This window comes from Sturnus vulgaris, chromosome 5 (genome assembly GCF_052056855.1).
Source record: "Sturnus vulgaris isolate bStuVul1 chromosome 5, bStuVul1.hap1, whole genome shotgun sequence".
Taxonomy (NCBI): domain Eukaryota; kingdom Metazoa; phylum Chordata; class Aves; order Passeriformes; family Sturnidae; genus Sturnus; species Sturnus vulgaris.
In genome coordinates this window covers 43034916-43060554 of record NC_142247.1, presented here as the reverse complement: position 1 = coordinate 43060554, position 25639 = coordinate 43034916, and the positions used below count along the sequence as shown (strand labels likewise).

General features: G+C 39.4%; 1 protein-coding gene across 9 annotated transcripts in view; it reads left to right on the top strand.

Annotated features, from left to right (window-relative positions):
* Window positions 1-25639, top strand: part of SLC38A4 (solute carrier family 38 member 4) — a 156932-nt gene that overhangs the window by 21470 nt on the left and 109823 nt on the right. For 6 of the 9 annotated variants that reach the window (XM_088165583.1, XM_088165585.1, XM_088165578.1 and 3 more), the window contains exon 2: window positions 11814-11990. The exons of the other annotated variants lie outside the window; for them this stretch is intronic. The gene's annotated coding sequence lies outside the window, so the exon portion shown is untranslated. The remainder of the gene's footprint in view (window positions 1-11813; window positions 11991-25639) is intronic. 9 annotated transcript variants of the gene reach the window in all.

Below are 25639 nucleotides of genomic sequence, written 5' to 3'. Positions count from 1 at the left end.
AAATGGAAGATACTAAAATATCATTAATAGGGGAATATATAAGTATGCAGACCTATTTTTCTGATTGTACTTTAACAAAACCAGAACTAGAGTCTGAACAAGCTTGTGACGTTGAACACATCTTTAAAAACTGTTGTTTTATTAAAAGAATGAGATTTTATTAAAATCTAATTGGCACATTTCTTTTTAAAGTGGGACCTCTTAAAGAATACAAGGTGTATGTTAGCCTCATACAGATTTAGGCTAGATTGTGCTCTTTCAGATGTTTGCATCAGAGCATCAGAATAAACTATTAAACTTAATAAAATTACAATGAACTAGATTGAGAGCAGAATTAGGGCCCTTAATATAGTCAGTAACCTCATGAGATCCCAACAGCAAAGCAACAGCAAGGTGGAACTTTGCACGACTTGTAACATCCTTCTTAATTTTTAGCCCAAGTATGAAATCTGACTGAGAAGTTTTGGATTTCCCACACTACTTTTTTTCTATTAAACTGCAGTATTCCGGACACATTCAGCCATCAGAAGCATGAGATTGTGCTCCTAAATCATTTGTTTGATGTACTTGATGGAATAAAAACAAATAAATAAGTTTAAACAGTGTTGAGCTGAACAATTTCTTTTTATGTAACACGATGTTTCCCATCCTTTTAGGTTATGGACACTTGGCACTTGTGAGACTCTCAGATACCTTTGCAGGGAGCTGTGTGGGAGAACTGTAGATGATAAAGTCACCTATGGAGAGCACAAAATGGTGCCCATTAAGTGAACAGTACATTGGTCTAGGCTTCTGTCCTGGGGTGACTTTGTCATGTTGAATTGCATCCCCATTTGTCTGTTTAGCCCAGAAATAAGTTTTGTACCTTTAAGGCTGGATTTGAGAGTGAAGGAGGGGGAAGGAGAAGCAGTGGAATGTCTGAGGCGGTTGTTTTCAAAACACAGAGACAGGAGTTCCATGGTCTGGTCTCCTGCACTGTGTCACCGTGGTGGACAGCAGAGAGAGCTCTCCTTTGCTTTTTGTTAGTTTTTGACTAACCGAAGCAGAGAAGTTCCCCGGAAAGTTTTTTCCTTTTTTCCTGGAATTATTTGAATCTGCTCTGGACTGGGGACCCGGGGGAGCACCAGGAGTTTGCACCTGTGGCCACCAGGGCCTGGCCTGGGCAGCGGCATTTTCTAGTGACAGAGAGACAGAACAGACTGAGCTGAGCTACCACCCACAGGAGAGAGCCTTTCTGAATTTGACATCTCTTCAGAGCAGTGAGAGGTTTTGTTGTTTGGTATAATTCATTTTTTTGTGCTGGGTAGTGCTGTGCCTGTTGAATAAGCAGGTTTTTTCCACTTCTCTCTGAGGAAATTTTCTTCCCAAACCGTTTGGGGGAGGGGCTGCTCAGGTTTGCTTCCTTGGGGGGGGACCCTTTGGAAGTTATCTCCCAAATTTGCCCTAAACCAGGACATCTTCTCTTTTGACTCATATTGGAACTAACTGTATTTTAAGCAAGGAATGAGCTTTTATACTGAGAGAATACTGTATCTTGAGATTATCTGTGTGTCTTCACGCAAAGTTACTGAGTTCATTGATGCCTTGACATTTCACAGATAAAATGGGACTCTGCCTCAGTGTTTTCTGTGTGTGGCTGCTGCTGTATATCTTCTTACCCCAGGCGTTAAAGCAGAGATCTGGAAAACTGCTTCCTGGTGTCAAGTATGTGAGATGTTACATAGTGATTTGTGTCATTATGAAAATACATCATGGGATCAATATAAACAAGAATACTGAATCCAAAGTAAAGCATAGAAATGAGACACAGGAAAATCTAATGATTTCATTGTATTTGTTTAAATCTCTTTGCTGTAAATTGTTGGCCTTTTTGTTTTTATGTATTTTTTATTTTGTCACTTTAATTATGAGTTGTATCCACTTTTTACGTACAAGGAAGCACGGGCTTGTGTGGACATGAACAGACTTGTCATTACTGTTACCTGCTTGCTAGGAGTGTAACCTGACAACATATTCGAGCCTTGTCCAGACCTGGTGGGGGCTTGTAGGTACTGCTACCTGAATGGTAGCTAACATGTTCGGGCTTGCTTGGGCTTGTACCCCAGCACCAGAAACTGCGTATAAAAGGGGCAGTGACCAGGGGTAGGACGGATGTGTTGGTGGAGCGCAGACTCCCCATGTCCCCAGCACTGCTTGCCCGTTCCTTATCAACGAATTCATAAATTGCCTTATTGATTGACCTACCCGATTGGGGTGAGTGAATTTATAACAGGTAGATGTGTGGGAGGTTTGGCTCTAGATAAACTTTCAATTTTCTGTGCATTTTGTAAAGAATTTTTTTTTTTTAATAATCAGTTTTAGCAATTTCTTTTGAGAATATGATGTCATTGCAGAAAAGGGCAACTGTTTCCTCAGGTTAAGCATGATGCCAGTCTTGGATCCCATTTGCATCAGTAAAGTCAAATCAATTCATTTCAGATCATTCAGGTTTAACTGAGATCAGACCCAGCCCTTCATAAATAATCCTGATTGCGGCCTTCCAGTACCCAAAGGGAGCTTGTGAGGAGGATGGAGAGAGACCTTCTACAAGAGCATAGAGTGACAGGACAAAGGGGAACGGCTTCAAACGGAGAGTAGGTTTGGATTAGATATTAGGGAGAAATTCTTTACTGTGAGGATGGTTAGACACTGGAACAGGTTGTCCAAAGAAGCTGGAAATGTTCAAGGCCAGGCTGGGTGAGGCTCTGAACTACCTGATCTAGTAAAGGTGTTACTGCCTGTGATAGGGGGGTTGGAACTAGATAATCTTTAAGGCCCTTTCTAACTCAGGGTATTCAATGATTTTATGATTATATGACAATACATGTTCCTGAGGCTGAAAGTCACCTACATTTATGTATATTGGATGCATCTTTCAGAGAAATCGTACTGTGAGAGATGTTTTGCTTCACTGAGCAGCATTTCACAAAATATTCCAACTGCCTCTTGTATTTCACAGATGCAATTTCCATTTTATTATCTTTTCTCCTACACATTATTCTAAGAGAGTTATACAAGGAGGGAAATCTCATCACAATGAAAAAACTACTTGTGATCAATAGAATGTGTGCACTGATTAAAGTCCCTGTGGAGTCAACTCCATGTCATTTCTCTGAACACTAGATTTTGCCTGTATATCTCTGCCTATATAGCCAAGATGTGTAAAATTTAATGTTAGCTGACAACGTGTTATTAGTTACACATCTGAAGAGTCTCAAGTGGATAGGCTCTTCCTTCCCAAGTCAATTGTGACAGAGGCTTGCTAATTGACTCAAATCTTCCTGGTGTGTGTACTAGCATATTAAGGGGCAAATGGTGGCTAGAGCTAGGGCTTTTGAGTCATATCATGCCAAAACAATTTTCATTGTTAGCCACCTGCTATCACTATATTTCCTTAAGCCCAAATCCTTATATAATAATAAGTGTATTTCAGAGGCAGGCCCAGCTCTCTGCTCTGCTCAGTGGCTGACAGAGCTTTTTCTGTGAGCTGGAAGGGGTGATTGCCAGCTTCCTGTGCAAGAAACAGGGCAGCCCACAGTTCTTCTATGCCCGGAAGGAGATGGGGCACATCACTCTCCCATCAGCTGTCAGACAGACACAGAAGAGGGACTTGAAGGACAGAGAGAAATAGGCTGGGGGGAAGAGGTAGGAATGTGAAAAGGGATGAGAACAGAAAAGATAATTGGAGAGGGCCTTGCTCAGGTGTGAGCTAAGCCATCTCGAGGGCACAGAAAACTCCAGGGACACCGGTTGAGGTGCTTGGAAAAGCCTGCTGGAGCTTGGGTGTTGTTTTGCTGCACCAGCTCCAAAAGGAGCCAGTCTTGTGTTGTTTGGATGCACTGTGCAAGGATTTATATAGTTGTTATCATCTATTTTGATTTAGGATCATTTTACTGTGACAATTTGAAAATGTATAACACTACATAGCAGGAAATACATATTTCATGCTACATTTAAGCATACAGCAAATTGAAATGAAAATAAATAAAACTAAAAATCTGTATTTCTGCATAGCCAGCATAAAACATTTTGGTACGATCATAGTAGTTTTATTGTTGCAGTTTTTTCCTGTTGCAATTTATTCACCTTTTGATATATTCTTGGTAAAGATATGTTCTTTGAAGTATTTCCAAAAGAGAACTATTCTCTAGGAAAACCTTCACTCACCTTTATTAAAGTTAGTCACTGGTAACCAGCATCAAACCATTATGGCTAAAATAAAACACATTCTCAGAGGAGTAAATCTGAAGCTGTGAGGGATATGGAATAAAATTAAATGCTTAATGATGATGATTTCATCTCTAACTCCTCAGGGACAAAAAAAGCTGAGTAAAAGACCCACATGTGGGAAGAAGTGGAGGGAAGGTGAATAAATAAACCAGAAGAAAAAATGTGGTGTAATTACTTTGTAGAAAGCAAGTCTTTTAACTACCATATTGAATTACGTGAATATTTTTCTTTCTTAGAATCAGAAGACTTTAGTAAATAAAATAAAAACAGGACATAAAGAGAAAACATTCACAGGAGCACTTGTGTAGTATGGAACATAAATGTCAGCAGGTGCCCACAGTTTTTATATACAACTTCAAGCGTAACACAGTTTAGTTTTAAGGACTGATGCTGGCTATATATTTCCATGGGAATGCTTGTATCTGTGACACTGGAGTACTTGAGACCTCCTTAAAAATATATGGGGTTAAAATATTCCAAGTTTTTCCTCTGACCACGAGCTAATGTTATATTCCATTCCAGAAAAAATAAAAAATTCCTGGCAAGACCTGGTATTTTGAGCATAAGCAACAGCAATTGGCAAGTAACTTCTGGCCTGGAGCTGAAGAGCCACAAGGTTACATCTGTCTGTACACAGGTGTTCCCCCACATTGTCCATGCATCCTTACTGTGACAATCCAGAACAAAATACACCAAATCAGTCGCTGTATCCTCTCTTTAAAAGCACCTGATGTTTTCCTAAAATTCTGAGGACATTTGAGAAACGGAGCAATTTTTCTGTATATCCTTTGTCTTACTTTCTCTGTTGCAGACAAACTTTCAGCAAATTATACACTCAGTCCATGAAGATGCAGACTGACTGAGATTTCAGAACGGGCTGAGTTACAAGTGTGTAAACCTAGAGTGACAGCTGTACAGTCAGTGATGTTCCTTTAGATTCAGGCTGGTTCAGCTGAGATCAGATTCCAGCCAGAATTTATTGTGCACAGAAAATGCAGGTCTCCTTCCAAAGACCTGCCACTGCACATATGAGGGATGTGTGAGTGTGAGGCAGAATTCCTGCAGGATTCCTCTCTGCATCACAGATTGTCAGGCATTCAAACAGTTAATTTATGACTACTTTCTCTGGCTACACTGTGATTCCATAAATGGAGAACATATGGTTTACAAAATACTGTCTCCTCTGAGCCGCATCCCTGTCATTTCAGTTAAGGTCAAATTTTACAGATTAAATATTATGCTTCTACAAAGTGTCTGCCTTATGTGTCTTGAGATCTGGTATTTAAAAATAAATTGGCTTATCTTAATTCCTCAAAACATTTATCCATTCTTTGAAAGGCCATATGCACAGGACGGAGAACCATGTTTTGGCATGTTGTTCTTTAGAAAGGATTTGAGGTTCATGGGAGAAAAATCAATCATACTGAGGCATGAGAGACTGGGCATTGTCCAAAGCACTGTGCTGTCATAATCCTTACAATTTCAAGTGAGAATCCCAAGTAGGAGCAGGAGATTATGTTCCTTTGAGTCAAGAGTGTCCATTTCTGGTGTCCACCCATTAAGAAATTCAGAAGAATTCAATTGAGAATAGCATAAAAGAGTGTAGAAGAGAGGGAAGGAAGGGGGAAAAATTGTTTGAGAAAACCTTTAAAAGCTGTTTCCAGCAGCTTAGTGTGCTTAATTTAATGAAACCAAGGTTAGGAATGTCATGAGCACATCTCAGAGAAGAATTTATTCCACCTGATCTTAGCTGATCCAGTGTCACCTAGTGTAAGTCACCTCTTCCAGGCCTCCTGTGTAACTGAACGAAAGTGTCATCACCCCAGGATGCTTTTCCTCCAGCAGAAAACAAATGTCCCAAACAACCTGGATAAATCATTATCTGTCTCCATGGGCTACAAGGGGAAAGTAAATGATTTATTCAGACTAGACACCTGATACTGAGACAAGTGAATTAAAAAGAGATAAATCCTCACATACACTGCATGGGAGCAAAGCTATGCAGTAGCTTACTGGAGCAGGCCAGGGTTTAATGAGATCTATCTGCTAAAAGTTGAAGGTGGACTAAATCAAGCTATAAATAAAGCAAAGGGCTTTAAAAACACTACAAAATTTACTAGATTTACTAGGAAAAGCAGCAGATCCTTCATGACTGATCACTTTAAACACAAGATTTGTTGTTTTTTTCCACAAAATGCTTTAGCTCAAAAATTTTATTTCACAAGTCTCACATTAGTTTAGTAGTGAGATTCAATTGCCCTAAGTTAGGGATCTAAACATATATCATTTACAGCTCAAATCAGCCCCTCAGGCTGAGGTGCTTTCCTTAAAAAAATAAACACCTTCAGAGGATACTGTGTTCAATCCTAAAAACATGGCAGAGAAATTGTTTACCAGAGGCACCTGATTCTTTCCATGGTTTCTGAAGTGTGTGCCGGGCAATTCACATTGACTGATATGGGACAATGAACTTCTGTGTAGGTGAGATGATTTTCATACTGGATGGTGTCTCCCTGGTCTGACAGCTCATAAAACTCTGACCAAAATGACAGGCAGTGCTTTCACATCCAGCTTGTTCCTACTTCTTCTTGCTCATGCAGATCTTGTCATAAAACACTGCAGAATTCCCTCAATTTCCCCTGTGCATATAATTGTCTTTCAGTGCTCTTATATTTATATGTTGAGTATTAAAATACAATTCTGTGCAGCTACATGACCATTTGGGAACAGCAATATTTTATTTATTGATTTGATTCCAATGCCCATTCTAAGTGAGATTAACTTATTTCCAGGTTTTTTTATGGAAAATAGAAAAAAACTAAGCAATTCCCAGTTTTCTACTCTAGAAAGTCTAGTAAAGCAGGATAAGCAGGACATTTTTATCAATGCATTCTTAGCTGCAGGAGTTCATTTGAAGAATTGCCAGGCCTCTGTCATAATAGCGTAAGGCTAAAATAGTGATTATATATTCCCAGTCCACCATTAGAAAAGTATTTGTTCCACTTCTATCCTGAATAATTTGAGGATACGTGGAAAGAATGCTCTTCCTGTCCTAGGCCTTGTCCTCTACTGTTCAGCCATTTGTTTAGAAAGAATCTAAAATGCAATTGCATGGTTATAGCTCATCTTAATGCATTCAGATAAATTTTCCCTCTCCACTCTCCATGTATGTTTCACAGACATTTTTAGAGGTGCAAAACAACCTCAGCATGCCATCTCATACAAAAAAGGGGGAAAAAAAGTCACTGAAAGCAGATGTTTCTTCTGACTCTTGGCTGATAAGAATATGACTCTTTCTGAAATCTCCAAATTGCCCTTCATATTAATTAAATGCAAAAATGGTTTCGGAGTTTTTCTTGCAGGCTTTGAGTTCATGCACTGAATCAGTTCCAAGGGTGACAGTGAAAAGCTGCAAACTATCCCCAAGATCAGGACACTTTGTCTTTCCTGCAGAGATCCTCTGAGAGAAGAATCGGATTTTGCAGAGAGAAGTAGCATAGTCTGTGCAGAAGAACCACATTTATCCCTCTGCTAAAATGCTTTATGCATCTGCAGCGCTGGGACTACATTTGCCTCTGCATGCCAATTTTTCAAAAGAAAAGCCTTGGCTTTTCCAGATTAGCGGTGGAATATGTTTCAGCAAATCAGCCAGACAAGCAGATCAGATACGCTTCCATCTGTACTGAGCCTGGACATAAAACTTAAAAAATTCTCCCTTCACAAAAACTTCTGCACAGATTATAACATCTCTCCACCACTGAGACAAGAAACCCTAAATATAGGAAGTACATGGTAAAATGTACCCTGAGAAAATCAGTGATAAGCATCACAAATTTGTGAGCAGCACACAAGTTGAGGTCACCATGTCTTCAGGGCCATAGGATGTTTGTGCTCTGTGGAACAACTTGCAGCAACAAGGCCATGTGAATTGACTCTGCTGGCCCTATTTCCCCATGGGGGCACTGGCGGGTTACAAAAAGCAGAGGCTGAGCAATAGAGAAGAATAGAAGCATACCTACATTAAAGTTCAGCAGAAAACTCCAGCCATCTCTTTAGCTGATGTCTACATCTGAACTGGTTATCTAGATTCCCTGGATAGCTGGTGAACAGAAGCATTTGTCTGATACGAGTTACATGCCCTACATGGCTCTTCTGACTACAAAGCGCATCCCTTTGACTAGCTCAGTCACAGACTCCTATGAAACCTATCCCAGAGAAATTGTCTGACAGTGCAAAACCACCAGCACACAAAATTACCTGTGATAGAAGTATTAGGCACATCTTCTATTCTGTGTGCACAATTGTGGCTGAAACACACTGTGTGGCCTCTTCACAGTTAAAGAGAAGGTTTAATCCTGCTCAACAGATGCACCTCCCTGATTTGAGGCCTGTCCACAGGATCAGACTTTGGCAGTGACATTTATGCGGGTACATTCAGTCATAATCATAGAGTGCTAGGGGGAAGTGCTTACAGTAAAAACCACAGATGTTCATCACAAAATATGGTTTCATCAACCAGAACATATTACAAAAAAATACAAGGTCTTTAAATTGCAGAAAATCGTACATATCTCAGAGCCACTGGAGGAAAGTTCTCATGGTAGAGAATATTCCAAACTGTATAATCTGTGAAGATTCCACTGTTACCTAGACTTGACATTTCTGCTTGTTTTCTTTGTGGTTTTTTTTGCAGAAAGCAGGCAGCTGACTAAAATGTCAATTCCTTCCAGTTGCTGTGAGAGTCTGGGGAAATACATGTGTGTGGAATTGGTTTACTATTCTCTAAATTACAACAATAACATTATATTTTTGTATGTGTGTGTGAAAAAAAATTAATCCATCAACAGCAAGACCAGAAGGGGACAACTTCTAAGAAGCACAAAATCCCAAGTTTGGGTTATCTCAAAGCCAAATATATCTGAAACAATTCTTCAGAAGAACAGAATCAATTGAGGAGGAATTAAGTGTTATTGACTCAAGAAGTCTTATCCATGAGTAATATGAAACTTGGTCTTAAACAAGTGGTATAAAATTTGTGATGCCTGCCTTTTAAGGAAAGTAACAGAAAACTATTTCGTGTGTTAAAGTGAAACTCACACATTAGGCAAATTATTTTCACCTTAGTGGATCCATAATCTTGGTTTTAACTGACTTCTGTTCTTTACCTTAGCTTCAAATAATAGAAGACTCACTGCACTGTAAACTATTGATATTGGCTACATTACTATGACATGTACTATAGCTCTGACTCACCTTTGCATAACACATAAGTGCACTACATACCAGCACTGGATTTGTCAGGGAATTAGAATAGGCAAGGGATGAAGTGAGCAGATACTGTAAGTCTGCCACTGTGAGTAGTCACAATTCCCATCCACTTGCAGGGGTGATCTTGGGCTGTGCTGTGTTTTAGGAACAGCACTCCATAGTTCAGTGCCCTCCACAAGTAGACTCTCCCAAATCAGATGCTGATTGCTTGCTTCCCTCCCCCTTCCAGTGGAAGACACAAAAGGCAGAGATTATGGGCTGAGATAAGAACAATTTACTGGAAACAGCAATGAGATAAGAAAATGAACAGCAACAATATAACAGTAACAGTGTACAAAGAGAGGGCTATTTACAAGCAGAATGCTCACCAAGCTGAGACAATGAATAAATGGTAGCTAGGCCCTACATCCACCATGTTTTGCCATGAATGGAAACGGCGCCCCTTCCTCTCAGAAGTGTGAGAGTTGTTTCCCCCACCCCAGACATGATGTAAGATGGTATGGGGTAACACAATGTATTTGCCATACACACGTGGCTCCAAACTGCCCTCTCAAGGGCTACTGGGAAAATCAATGCTGTCCTTGGCTGAAACTAGGACAGCCTGCAACCCATTTTTAGAAACACAGTTCCTAGAACCCAGCTTCTGGGTATTCAGTAGCAGAAATATGGGAAATGCTGCAAGGTTCAACATTTCCTCCAAGACCACCATTCTCAGTGGACCATAGTTGCATAGGAGGATGGAGGGCCCAGAAACCCTAATGAAGGAGGCCAGTGCACTATCCTTTTTGAGATACTGCAGATCCCTCTGATTTCAGGAGAAACACTCCTAGTTGCTGGAGGGAAGTAGTCAGGCCTGTTTTTTCTCATCTACAGCTCTGGAGGAAACAGCAGATTCATCTCCAGAACCCTCAGAGACTGGCAGAGACTGGCAGAGACTGGCAGGGACAACATCCCATGGCATGCTTAGCTGCCCAGCAGCTTCCTCTCATGCATTCCAGGATACTCTCTTAACAGTGGTTGGGGTTGCCATGTGGATGGACACAAATCTGGATTTTAGAATGACCACAGTTTAACATTTGGAGGAAACTCTGACTTCCACGCTGTGTTTATTCTGGGGATACAGTTTCTTTCCTAGTTATTTCTGCTTCTCACACTTTTCATGGCCCCTATAGAAATGTTTTCTGGCTCTGCAATACTGTCAGTAGGCAGTACTCGTGTTGTCATTTTTTTCTAGAGCAGGTAGAAAGTCCTCAATGTCACATGATTTGCACACAGCTTGCTCTTCAAGCTTAGCCTTTAATAGAATTACAAAATGACTAACATGCAAGAACTGATTAGAGGGAACATGAAAATACAGCCACCAAATGCACAGGTCACTCACTGCCATTTGATAGAGGCCAAAGATCACAGTGTGGTGCCAAGTTCATATGATTCACAGCTAATTCAATGACACCTCTTAGACACAGGCAAGTTACAATCACACCACAAGAATTTCCCGACATTTCTGTCTTTTTCCTCTCAATAATCTCCAATATCTGTTTAATATTCCAGCTATGCAGGATTTAAATAGCTTTAAAATTGCCTCCTCATTCTCAAAGCAAAGATTTTCAGCCTCCACATGCCTTAAACTAAAGTAATTGAATTGTCATATTTCTCATAGTCTCAGCACACCCTGTTTGTTTTTGTCCAGCTACAAAGACAGCAGTGGGCTCACTAATTCTCTTTCCAAGTCAACCAAAAGAACAGTCACTGAGCAGATGTATCTAGCAACGTACCTTCTTGATATACAGAGTCTATTGCTGATTTCGTGCTGGTGAGATGGTGTTTCCTAGGAGCTGAGCAACTCTGCTGGTACAACAGAACTTCCTAAGCATCATTTTTTAGTAGCTCCCAAATAACTCCTATCACAAATATTCACTCAATCAAGTGATTAGGTTCGGAAAAAAAAAGTTAGTATTTTGACCATGTAGTACTAGAGTTAATGTTGAGAGAAGGTTTTTAAACAGGTATTTCTAATTTCATTGCAGCAAGCAATGTCTGCCACTGTTATGGCCAATAATATGTTTTCACTACCATGCCTCATTTGCAACAACCTTAAGTTCAGAACTTAAATACAAAGCAGGAAAACAGCTAATATTTTAATGACTTCTTGGGTTCAATGTCAGCATTTTCATGTTTCCTTCATTCACTGCTAAATGTCAATTCCTCAGTTCCAAACAAAAACTCCTATAAAGATATCATTGATGCTGACTGCTTCTTTTCACATTGTGTTTCAGCTACAACTCTGTCAATGTTAAAGATCTGTGTCAGACACCACGGACAGATCTTTATAACCTAATCTCCACACATCTCAACCTGTTGTTTCCTGTATCCTGCTGACCAGACAAGGGCAAACAACCATCTCTGTGCAGAGGGACAGTGTAGGCTTTGTGATTGTGGGGGACTATAAGCAGGTAAGTTAATGACACTCTTCTGCTAATTCTTCAGGAATTATTTTTTAATTATTTAATATTATCTCAATGATTCGAATGTCATTACTGTTAGTCATGGATGTTACTAACTTGCTGTTGCCTTATCTCATGATCTGCTTTGCTACAGTACCAAGACAAAGATTTGCCTCATCTAATTTCCGTGTTCATCACACAGTCTAAGCTAATCAGCTAGGATTTTCCATAACCAGTGAAGTTTATCTAAAATACATAACTAAGTATCTTCGAAAAACTTGCTCTGTTTGCCTCCCCTTATATGAAAGACATTAAATGACTGTCTTTTATAGTCTAGTTCCCCTGTGTGTTCCTAATTTATCTTCAACAGCTAGAGTTAGGCAACACAGATTCCATATTAAATTGCCTTTTAGTCTTACATTCAGTGACCTGCTATTATTAGGATATGTAATATAAGTTCTTCCCAATTTCCTCCTAAAACTATTTATTTGAAGTCATGCATTACTTGGTTAATTCATACATCAGAATTGGTCTTTCAGAGCTGTACCACTTTACTGAAATGATGGAAATGAAGAACAATGTGTAAGGCAGATTCTGTGATTCTAAGCTAGATAAAGCAAAAATGTGCATTAACCAATTTTGCACAGGAAGGCCAAATGAAAATATAGGGCAAACACCTGTCTAGAGAAACTATTCTAAGGGTGACCACCATGAGCCAAACTCCCTATTCTCCCTCATTCAGCTCCTCTCACCAATCATATTACTTCAGAATACAATTATGTAAGAAATGTTTTCACAGTATATTTATTTCCAAAGTCTCTTTATTACAGGGATTTGTTTTCTCTTATTTAGTGCTTCCAGTTTCATCACAGAGTAGAACACAGAGTATTTGTATCTATGCAGGTATCCTTATCCCTGCTAGATCCATCTGGTATTAACCCATCAATATAAAAGAGATGAAGAGCACCCCAAACCAGTCCGGCCCCAGTCTGCCCAACTCCAGGCAGCTAAGGGGAGAAGATCAACAGCAAGTCAAGCAAAACACACAGATGATCTGTGGACACAGCACATTTAAAAGAAATTTTGCATTTCTCCATAGTTCTATCCAGGACAACTTTACATCTATCTTGGCTCAAACTGGATGTGAATGCAATCGTTTTTAAAATATCATCATTGCATTACTTGAAGGGATACAGATTAAGACTATATTGGATCTAGAGGATATGGGGTGATTAGGACCTCTGGTCTTTATGCAAGACTTTATCCCACATTATAAATACACAATTCCTGTTGCAAATAGCAAAGTTAAACACGTTCTTTGCAAACTCTGAAGCAGCTAGACCATGGAAAGGTCAACCAGGTGTGCAGTGGGTCTTACTGAAAGGTCACAAGAGATGCAAATAACAATGACTTTTAGTGTGGTCCACACCATTTCTCCATTTGGAAACTGCACACTAAGTCCCTCTGGCCGAACCTCTTCCCATCCTCCCTGTGTGCAGAGAGAGCAGGATGAAGGGTCAATGCACTTCACTAGTGGCTCTCTGCTAAGGGCAGTGCTCCAAGAGGTGTCCTCTGCCAGTACAGGCAGAGATCCCAGCTGGGCCACACTGGGTCCACAAATACATTATAGAGATAGCCAGTCTATCTTTCTTAATACTCTTCTGGGTTTAAGTATTTTTTTGTTAGTTTTTTTCTTCAAACTGTGTATACTACCTACATTGACCAAGTCTCTGAAACACAAAAATTTTCATACACATATGGAAAGATAGAGTGTTTACACTTATGGTACTTTACCTCATGCTCTACAGTTAATCATGCCTCAGATTAAACCCCTTAAAATCCAACACAAGTTAAGAATAGGAATTATAAATTCGTATGTAACTACTTCAGGATTGAGACCAAACTCATTGATGGCCATTGAACATATTTTATCAAACATCAGGAAATAGCATTGCACATTAACCTATATATAACAAAGTGATAAAATCAAAATAAATCAAAAATATTTTCCAAACAGTATTGTAATTAGTGAGTTCCAGGAAATTTTACTTTGCTGATAAGAAAATATCAGTAATGATGAGCATGGACTCATCTGTGGTTCTCATATAAGTTCCACGCCACTGCCAGTTGGTGACAGAAGAGTCATCTGTCCTTATGGCCCACACTCAGACAACAAACACATAGCTACCACACATAGCACATGAATCAGCTGGACATGGATTTTCATTTCATTGTACTAGAGGGAAAGAAATCCATGTTCTTTCTATGAACTCTTCTCAACAGCAGAGAGAGCCAGCTCCCATGCAATCACTGCTAGACAAATTTTTTTATTGAGTAAGCCTCTCAGAGATAAACAACTTTGCTATTAGTGCAGTGCAATAAAAATAAAATCCGTGGCAGATGGTTGCCAGTGAGTCTTATTCAGAAACTTCAGATAGAAGGGGAATGGCAGAGAGACACAAATGTAAAACAGAAATTGGTGGAAATCAACAATGTTACGAATAAACCACTGTCTTACAGTGATGAAGATAATTACATGATAATTGCAGATTTGCCCCTTTCTTTTTCCTCCACTCTAAAATTTTTGTTTAAGTCTATTTTACATACAAAATATACTATTTACTTCAGTAAATAATTTGAATATAGAAGTCAAGAAACATGTATATTTTAGATGTTAAATAAAAGTATAACATAATATGCCTTTTGTACAGGAAAGGAAATAGTAGATAAAAGGTTTTTTATTATTCTTAGAGCTTGTAGAGTTATTGTAAGAGATAATTATTGTCATCTTAAACACTAGGGATGAGTTTTAGAGTCATGTTGTTTAGACATGTATTTTGAGTAAGAGGCCTGAAATTGGAGCAAAATGGAAAAATAACTATTTTTGCAAGCATCTCACACAAAGCCAGACTAGTTTCATTGAAGATTAGTGTCTTTTATTGATTTATTTTATATTTAATAGAAAACAAAAGCCACTTCTGTTATATGGACTTCATGAAAGACAAGAATATATGATTTAATATTGATGTGTGTCCCTATGCACATTTAAGTGCCAAGTTTATTTCAGTGTTTTACTATCAGCTGTATCAATGTTCCCACAAGTAATGGTCAGCCCAGCCAAAAGCTGCCTGTGATAGAAATTGTGAGGAGTCCCAGACTTAACAGCATACTGTTTATCAACACATTCTCTTTTATCAGCTTTAAAATGGATTTTTTTTCCAATTTTACAGTGAGTTGCATTGTTCTTCTACTATGGAGATGAATAGAAGTGTTATTTCTGTACCATGTTATGTAATTTTGTCAAATATCTTCATTAAACTAGATCAGTCCTACTCCTTTCAGAATCTACTACCTCCATTTTCAGTTTTAATTGCACCTGTTGAATAAATTTGTAGATATTGATCAAAGATCTCTTAGAACATCTTTTCTTCCTGTAACTCCACCTTCCAGCACTGAGGAAAGAAAAAGCCCATGACAAGATCTAGAAGTGTTGCTCCTTCATTTACCTCTTCATCACCCCCTCTAGCTTTGTGGTGGGGAAATCCCATCAAAATATCCTCATTACTCCACTAACTTACAGTTTTATGAGAACACAACAGGATTTGGAGGGATCTTCTTGCACCACAACCATCTGATATCTGTGCGGTGTCATTCCCCTGTGGGGATGCTATCAGCCTTAGGTTGTGGCACTGGATATCATAACCCAATTCTAGCTCCAGACCCCTGCCCAAGGGAAAGGGATGGGGCAAGATGAGAAGTATGGAAAAAAAATTACTGCAGAAATTTGTGACAAATGGTATAATCATAGTCAATGACAAAAAAAGTTAATGATAAAACAATGAAGGAATGAGAATGCAAGGCAGACAATTAGGTATACAAAAAACAGACAAGATCCATACTGTGTAAAGTAAAAAAAAATTACAGAGAACAAACAGTCTATTTCTCACAAAGCCACAAAGCACTTCATTCTTACCATAACTATTTCATTAAAATGTATTCAGGTAATATAGATGACCAGACCAACTTCAAACTACATACTATGCCGTGCAGCTACCACTTGTTTTGAGGACTCAAGCTGGAGAACATCAGAGAGGAGTCAATGTCACAGAAACAGGCTCTTTGCTGGTTGAGTTTCTACTCCAGCCAAATAAAGAGCAGGAGTGCCTGCAAGTCCCCACTACACCAAAAGGTATAAGTTTCATTCCCAAACCAGAATGATATTCAAAATGGAAGAAAATTGATGGGAAAAAAATGCATATCTTTCAGGAAGACTTTTTCTTTTTCATCAAAATTTGTGTGCTGTTTTTCCTCCTAGTTCTATCCCAAATCCTGTAGAAGCTGGAAAAGATGACTGACTGTCCTTCCTCTATCACTGATATTTTCTTTATATCAGGGCATTCTCTATTTTTCTTTTTTACCACTACTAAAACAAATGAAACAAATTAAGCCAAAACTTCAAGGCAAAATTTTTTTCTTCAAGCCATCTTATTGGGAAAAATTATCAAACCACTTCTGGTTTTCCTTCCAAGAAAACAGGACTGTTTATTCTACAAGTCTATCAGTGAATCATTTGTAGTTCACCTTTGATTACGATATCTTCAGAATCAATGCTGCTGTTTTGCTACCAAATACTTGAATACTAGCAAGGGTTTGTGGTGAAAATTTCTGTGCCTTTCTTCCTTCTCAGTTGTTAGTCTAAGTGTAACATCTTTTAGTCTTCATGACAATATAGAGTGCTACCACCTAACGTGATCAGCTATGAGAACAGTCTATTTTACTTTTTTTAACTCACTAGCTGTAGGTGTAGAAGAGATCACAGACGACCTGATAAGTCACAGTTGTACTAATTACCAAAGATGAGGAATAGCCTTGACCTTAATGGGTTGTAGCTGTGACTAATAAAGATAAGTGTGTGTGTTGGTTTGAAAGTAAAACCAGTGCGAGACTCCAAGTCAGTACTACAATTTAATGGGAGAAAAGAGAAAAATAAAATACATGCAATAATATAAAAGAAACAACCACCAACACAGTCAGAAATACAACCTGACACCCTGTCAGTCAGGGTGTTGGTAGCAGTCCCATTAAATGGTGGCTGCAGTCCTCCTGGATGACAGATGTGGTTCCGTTGAAGCAGTGCTCCTGTAGAAGGTGCAGTTTTCCTCCGAAGATCCAGCGATGATGCGGAAAAGGTCCGACTTCCCTCTGGGATCCAGTGGAAAGGTCTGCCTTCGCGTCCCAAACCCCAGTTTTTTATCTAGGTAGGAAAGGCTTGGCTCCTGCCCCTGGTCGGGGCATCTCCCAATGGGGTGATGTAATCTTATCAGTCACACAATAGGACTTAATGGCCCATTAACAGAATACATCTTCTGGAGGAAGGATGGGTTGTGAAAAGATAACGATGATCATCCCCCCTGATTTTATCAGATGGCACATCAGCAGAGGATATCTCCCACAGAGATAAGGATCACCACCGCTCCCACATTTTAACAGATGGTGATAGAATACACATTTTTGCATTGTACCCCAGGACAGTGTGATAAAAGGAGTGGGTTGGCTGGTCGGGGAGTTTGGAGAAGGAGGAGGACCTGAAGGAGGTGGAGAAGCCCTGAGGAAGAAGGAATGATCCAAAGGGACACAAAGAAGAACAAAACAAGGAAGATCTGCTGTGAAGTCAGTCTGGGTCTGATGGAGTCAGAGGCTGCTGTTGGAGCCTGCAGTCACAGCTGAGCTGGGTGAAAGCTGTGTTCAGTCTGCAAACCAATACTTGCAGCCATGGTCCAGCAGGAAATAGCCACAGCCAGAGTCTGCAGTTGGACCCTGCAGTAGGAGCTTGCTGTAGTCAGAGTCAGGATGGCAGAGCTGTAAAGAAGAATAAACCAGGACCCTTTTCATGTTGAATGAGAGTCTGTGTCTTGGCTCATTTCTACCCCTAATGAGAGGTCTACTGCAACACCTAGCAACTACAAAATAAAGTATTTGCTGGCCAGACTAAAAACTGAAACATTTTGAAAATATTGCAGAATCAAGGAGTAGATTCATCTGTAGCTGAAAAGGATTTTTTTTATTACAGAAAAATCATAAGTCAATAAGCTTTCAGTGCTGTGCATTTAAAACAATGTAGTGGTTTTATGAAATCAAAGGAAAACTAATAACTTCAGTTGGGAAAGTGAAGCATTTTGCTTTTAAAAATGTTGACATTAACCATTGTGACAAATGGTTTTGATTATTGTTTCAAATCTGCAAAGTAAGAAAGCTTACAGCATATCTCAGTATCCTTTTAGTTTCACTTTTTTTGCTAAGTTATTTTTCTACATTTTCCCCTCAAAACGTGCCCTGTAATTCTGTTTCTATATTCTTATTCATACAAGCCCTTATCCTTTCAGACCTACTTGTTGCTGGTCTTTTACCCTCTGGGTATTGAGGGAAACAGAAAGTAGATATGAATGCCTAATAAAAAGCATGGATGTAATAACTTTATCAAAAAAACCCAATTAAATCTGTTTTCTAGCCTTCACCCAGCTCTGTTTTTTGTAAAACAGTGATAAAGGAAATAAAAGTTAAGCTGATGATAATCCCAAATATTGCTTAATCAACAATGAGGTGATCACAGTTTGAAGAGTCTGTGACAGAAGCTTTCTGGGTATTTTCTGTTCTAGGATAAATATTTTTTTCCCAAGTGTCTCATTTATCAAACTGCTAATAAATTATGATATGTTTTTTTTTCTCAAGTTATAAACGTATTACAATTGACATTTTGCCAGAGAGAACTTTAAACTCATACATCTTATATATAGCTCAAACTCTTAACCTTTCTCAAATAACTTGGACTCTGTTGAGCTATCAAGTGTATTTGTCTTTTGCATTCATAAGTGATCTTGCACCTATGTTTCCAGGGCTCATAAAAATGCGTCAAAGCAGACAATAAGAAGTTTTACTTAAAATTTAGTCCTTCTGCCAGAAGCTGGTACTGCTGTGGCACCCACAAACATCCACGGGGGAAGCCCATGTGCTCAGTATCATAAGAAACGCAAACTTTGCAAACTGCCCTAGGGCCTTGTCGATTCCTAGAAAAAGCATTGCCCAAAGAGGTTGGGAATAACACTGTAGCTTCCACAGAAAGGACTTGGAAACACATTTCTAAGACCCCAGCAAAGCATAATCAAGGACATCTGAAACAGGTGTGCAAAAGCAAATGCCTGCATTAAGACACTTTATTTTCTAATTCTACACCTTGTTACAACAGTGATACGTTATTAAAATCATTGGAGTTTGACAAAGGAATTAGAATACAACATTTTAAGTAAAATGGTTCATACTTCAGTAATATGTGGGAAGAGATTGAAAGCATCAGTATATTTCTGAATATATAAATGTGCACTCTACTTTTAGCAGACTACACTTTGCATTTAAATTATTTTATCCACTTTAGTACTTTGGGCCTGATTCCTCTTTTATCTGTTTTTATTCAGTGAGTTTACTTGAAGAAAAATACAGATTAGGTGGCACTGAAAAATATTGTGAATTTCTATTCATTTTTCAGAATTTTAATGTCAGAATATATTTTATATTATTTCTCAAGGTATTTTCAAAGTGAAATGAGTGAGAAAAAAAATTTTGCAGGGGCTTTTGTAAGAGCAGACTCTTGTTCCTTGTTATTTATTCCCCATAGCAGCAACTTTTTTTGTGATTGCAAAGTCTTACCAGTTTTCTTGGTTTATTGTTTGCAGCCCTATTATGCTTATAGAACAGATTTCATTAACTCGGCATACAAGACTTACCTCTTCTTATTTTTTAAATTGTCTCTAGGTAAATAGTGCTGTTCCTGGGGAAAGCTGAATTGCTTGTGTTGAATTTAGTGCATCTATAACTCCTTCAGCTTTGTATTGTAACAAATACAGAAGTGAAATCCGTCTTTCAAGGCCTCTACTGCCTGACCAGGCTAGGAGGAGAGGGCGTGATGTGGAGTAATTTTCCCCCTACTCTCTTTCCTATTATAACTTGTATTTATCCATTTGCTTTCTACTACTTTCTTCAGGCAGATCGTGGTAGTTGAAGGCCAAGGTTTACCTGGTGCTCTGAGGCAGCAAAGAAAATGTCTCAAGTGCTTGCTAGGGCAGTTTCTGCTCCCACCAGGGGAGTTTGGGGCATTACAGTGCTCTGTGACCTTGGTTAACCTCAGTGTATCCTCTGGGTGGGTGCATTTCAGCTGTGCTGCAGGTGCTGATGATTGCCTTCAGGGATGAGTGCTCTCCTGAGTTCTGGGAAAGCAGCTGAGTGCCTGGAGCAGGAGGCAGCTCTCCCAGTGCTCCCAGTTTTAACTAAGGGAGGGAGACAAGCTCCTCCACACAGAAAGTTGTCAGAGAATCTCAGTTGTAAACCTTCAGTGAGCTGCTGTCCCAAAGCTCAGGCACTGCCCGATGAGGCAGGAAGTCCAGGGACACCCTGTGTCCATCTTCTCTCCTGGGGAACATTGGTTTTATTTAGATGCATAACGATTGCCCTAAACACTGCTTTTAGTCTTGATAAAATGTTCCAAAAGCCTCTAAGTGCATTTGAAAGGTCATTTTCTTCAGTACATGCCACACATCACATCAGGGGCTGTTTTCCAGGGTCAGCCTGAGAGCACCTGGTAATTTATTTGGTAGCACTTAGACTAGGCAGATAACCTGCAGGCATGTGCCACTCTTTGGATTCAAAGTACCCAGTTACTTCTTGTGTGTCTTTAGAAAGAAAAGGTGGACAGAAATGAAGTGTTTGTTCAGCCTGGAGAAGAAAAGGCTGAGGAGGGAATAGCAGCAGTCTTAGAAACTTTGCTCCACGATCACTGTAGCAAAAATATATTAATGGGAATCTAGGGAATCAGTTGCTGAAGTTACACTTTATAGGAACTCTTTATAATAGTAAGGATCAGTAATGACTGGAAACACTGCCAGTAATGATTTAGGCACATTTAACTCTGCCTAAGGACAAAGAGACTGACTACACAGCCCCTGAAGATCCTCTTTTACTATTAATTAATTTAGACTAGGCATTATGGCTTTTAATGAACAGGGCTTCAGTCTGGATGTATGCTTTATCCATTCTGTTCTTTGGCTCTATTTCACTGGGGAAATGAAGAAATCTCTTTCTAAGTCTGTAAATCAACATAAAGCGTTTTTCAGAAGCTCATGCCTGCATATAAACTAAGTAGCACTAAGGCTGCTCAGGCACAGCCTGTCCTGGTTCTTGTCAAAATGCAGAAAAAGTGGCAGAAGCACAGAAGGGCTGAGGCTTGTGATGATCTAGTGCAACCCCCCTGCTCAGGTAGGGTCATCTTGAGAAGGCTGTCCAGGATCATGTTCAGAGGGATTTGGAATATCACAGAATCAATTTGGCTGGAAGAGATGTGAGATCTGGGAGATCTCTGGAGAAGAGGACAACCCCTCAGGTGGCTACTCCTTTCAGGGAGTTGTAGAGAATGGTAGAGTCACCCCTGAGCCTCCTCTTCTTCAGGCTCATAAAGAACAAATGTTCCCATGATGTCTCTGCTCAAACTGTGTAAGAGTTCAATCACCCTCCCTGTAGAAAGGTATTTTCCTGTATTCTGAGGGAGTCTCCAATTTGTGCTCACTGCCTATGATCCCTCTGTGATTAGTCAGGATACCTCTTACTTACTGTTGTTCATCAGATATTTATATGCATTGATGAGATCCCTCTGGAGCCATCTTATCTTTAGGATGAACAATCTCAGCTCTCTTGGACACTCCTCCTGTGTCAGATGCTCCCATTCCTTCATGCTCCTGTGCTTGACTTGATTTCTGTACATCCCTCTTTCTCTTTCACTTGAGAACCCAGCCAGTATTTCTCACCAGTGCTGGGGATAGTGACAATGAGAAAAATAAAGATACATAAAGTAGGTCTGAAATTCAAGGAGGGAGTAATTTGTATGAGGCTATCACAACTGTCCTGCTAACTGCATGGGATCAGTCAATAAGATTTAACTGTGATGATATCATATTTCTAAAGTTACCTTTTGTCAGCAGAATGTGTTATTCATTAGCCTGAAAGAGGGTGAGATAAATTCTATTTCAGAAAATTTTCTGAGAATGCTGGTCTTCTCTTTTTTTTTAATTAAATAAACTTCCTATTTTTTCCTAAACTTCCCAGCAGCATTATTTAAAAAAACCAAACAACACAAAAGACAACCATTGTTTCAAAGGAATTCTTGCTCCTCATTAAATATTGAATGAACCATACAATCAGCCATTAAACTGCAGTATCTTGCCCAGAGATATTTTATACTACATATAATACCTCACTACAAGAACGCCTTCCTCTTCTCCATCCAAGTAACAGACTATATGTCCACGGAGCTTTTTAAAGCATTTTTAAACCACTTACAATTAAAATGACACAATAAATGATGACAGCTGATTGCAAAAGAATACAGAACAGTTCTTAATGAACAGGAAGAGGATTCTGAAAGCATATAAAGCAAGTCCTTTAGACAATCCTTTTTTTTTTTTTTTAATTAGACAGGAATGTTTAATTTTCTTGCAAGGATAAAACATTCTTCATACTGTCAACCCAACATATGAGCTATAAAAATAATATGTATTCTGTCATCCTATCTGGCTGTGTCCCAAAACATTAGAGTTTTAAGAAAAAATGTACTTGAAGCTAACACATGTTTGTTATGAACATCCCTCAAGACCAAAATATGCTTATGCAAGGAATTAAAATGCTATAAAGAATTTTATAATTCCATTTATGCCATCTTAAATAAAAGAATAGAATTTGAATTACTGCAAATTCAAATCACTCCTTAATAGAAAGCTTTATTATTTTAAGAATAGAACATTCACTCATAATACAAATGAAACATCTGCAGTAGGAGACCAAAAAAGAAAGCAGAGAGTGCGTTAATCTACACCCTGAAGAATGATGTGTACTTTAAATGATTTACTCTTTCTCTGTCCTTCCTCACATGCCGCCCTGCTCGCATACCAGGTCCCAGTAAGGCTGCTGCACAAAGCACTCTTCACTGCTGGAGGGATGCTGCTTGTGTTGCGCTGTTTATGGTTGTTACGGTATCTTCTGTTCTCCCCCATCGGTCTGTGACATGGTCGAATCCTTCCTTTCGCCCCTCCCCGTTGGCGGCGTCCCACAGGAGAAAAGAGCTGCCTTTAGTCTTTTACCTTTTGCCGAATATCCTCTCCTCCCCGGTCAGGAGCTAGCTGAAAGCCGGGATAAGAGAGGGGTAGGTAGGACAGATGCTGGCAGGTGGGATTGAGAAAGGCCCCAACAGACAGCCCATGGAGATGCTCAGGACACAGAAGTGTGTTACCCGTGAGCCAAAGACCTTTGGTCACACTTTCCTCAAGCAGCAGCTTGTCTACACCTGTTCACATAGCATCTCCAGCGTCCCAGGCTGGAAAAGGAAGCTCCTTTGGAATAATGGAAACCTACCTGGTTATTCGTGGAAGTTGCAGTGTCTCTCAAGGCCCTGTATGTGTTGAAAGCTGCCTCCAGGGTAGCTTTCTCTCCCCAAGTGCTACATACACAACACATAGACTGTACTTGGTAATTTAGCACAAAAATATGCAAGATTCACATGATGACACTTGTACAGGTGGGATCCATCTTGCCAAAAAGTAGATATATATAATATACAACCCATGAAGTCATCTAGACTTCTTTTGTGATTAATGAAGATAAATGAATGCTTTTCAGACATGACCTGCATAATATATTTTAGTCATCTACCTTTAGATTTAGTGAACAATTTTTCTGGAATTCACTAGTCCATCAGGCATGCACTTGTCTCAAATGCTACTTTTTATGCAAATGTCTAATTAATTTCTGGAAAGGCAAAATTATCTTTGAAGGAAAACAGATAGTTTATGCCTCATCTGTGTCCATTGTCGGCCCTCGAAAAAACAGGGCAGTGCAGGCACAGTGCATTAAATGGATAACAGAGGTCACTCTGAATAGCTGCTCTTTAGTCTGGGATGGAAGGGCCACTGACGTGATGCAGGTCATTTAAAGCAAATGCCAGTAGAGCACACTGCAGTATGCTTCCTTATATGTCACAGGCAATGTGTTTTAGGAAGGTTACGGGCAATTTTAGTATTTTGTCCTCTGGATTGTGGAGTCAATTGCTCTAGCTATTATCCATCAAATCACAAGTGTTTCAGCAAAAGCCATAAAATTTATGATGACATATTTTTATTTCAGTGCCCAGCATTAAAAACTCTCCCAGGATAGAAGTGAGCAAATGGTTAGTCCCAATGACATGTTCTCTCTTCATAAGATCCAGTTTCAGTTTCAATCCTGAGAGGGATGCTAAAAATTTAACATGATTTTACACATTTTTATCTAAATGTCTCAGATAAAGACCATGGCATGTGAGGTGGCAGGCTTATTTAATTAAAGGGAAGGGGAAAGGGAAATGGGAAAATGGAAAAAAAAAAAAAAAAAAAAAAACAAAGGAAAAATTTCTGGAGTAATTTTTAAATTTTGCATGTGTCTGAACACCTTCAAAAATCTGGTTGATTACTCTGTACTGCAAGGAGACAGAGCACAAGGAAGTGCTCTTCTTCAGGATGACCAAAAGCCCCAAAGTCCTTTGCTCAGATACATCCACAAATGCAGAGCAGAACAGCATTGCTGCCCTCCACATTCAGCCCTACAAGGAAAAGGAAACATTGTTCAAAAGGAACCTTTTCTTTTTTGCTAAAAAACTCACCCTTTTTATAACACACTCAATAGCAAGTGTAACCCAGCTACTTCACTCCTCCACAACCAAAAGACAAGCTATGGAAGTAAGGCTTGAGGTGAGTTCAACAAATGGCAAGCATCCTCATAGGGGACGGTGTGAAATCAAAAGCCTCCTGTGCACTCTCAGAGAATCTACTACATATACTTCTGTCTCATAAAACAGGGAAAATCCAGCTGCTGCTGAGGAGGTACCACTTCCACCAGACTCCAGAAGGACACGCAAGTCCTTAATGGATAGAAGTCACTGGTGACGCTATCTTTCAAGGTATCCTCTTCCCCAAATCCTTATTTTCTTGTGGTTGTTTTCACCCTACACATTCCATCGCTAATAGCAAAGTGAGAAAGCTCAAGGGCTCTGGAAAACACGTTCATTGCTGTCTCGTCTTTTCAAAAATGCCCGACAATTTTTTAAGGTGGACTTCGGGGCCCTCTAGTGGCTTTACGGAGATATTGGGGAAGAGGAATGACGTCTTTCCAAAACTCAGCCCCACCACTTTCAAACCAAAATACTAACTGTAATTAGAGTTCCTCCACCACTTCTCCCAGTAGAATAAAAAGTCTTCATTAGGCTGTGTCTCTGCTTTTCTTTTTCATCAAGTTTTTAAGTGAAGTAGAACTAAAAGGAGTGTTGCTTTTTGCCATCAACTTTGTAGAGCCAAAGGCTGATTGTAGTCCCAAAAGATATCCTGAACTCCTCTCATCAGCAGGAAGAACACTCCCAGTCTGTCACGGATATGGCAAGTCTGTAAGTTTTATGACCTCTCAATGCTCATGCAACAAGAGTGGGACATAAAATTGGCTTTAATCTTATTCTGCCTCAGTGCAGTGACCTTTTTGCAGAGTATAAAATATATAGTCCTGTCTTATTCTATAAATCCAAAACCTGGGAAACAGATCAG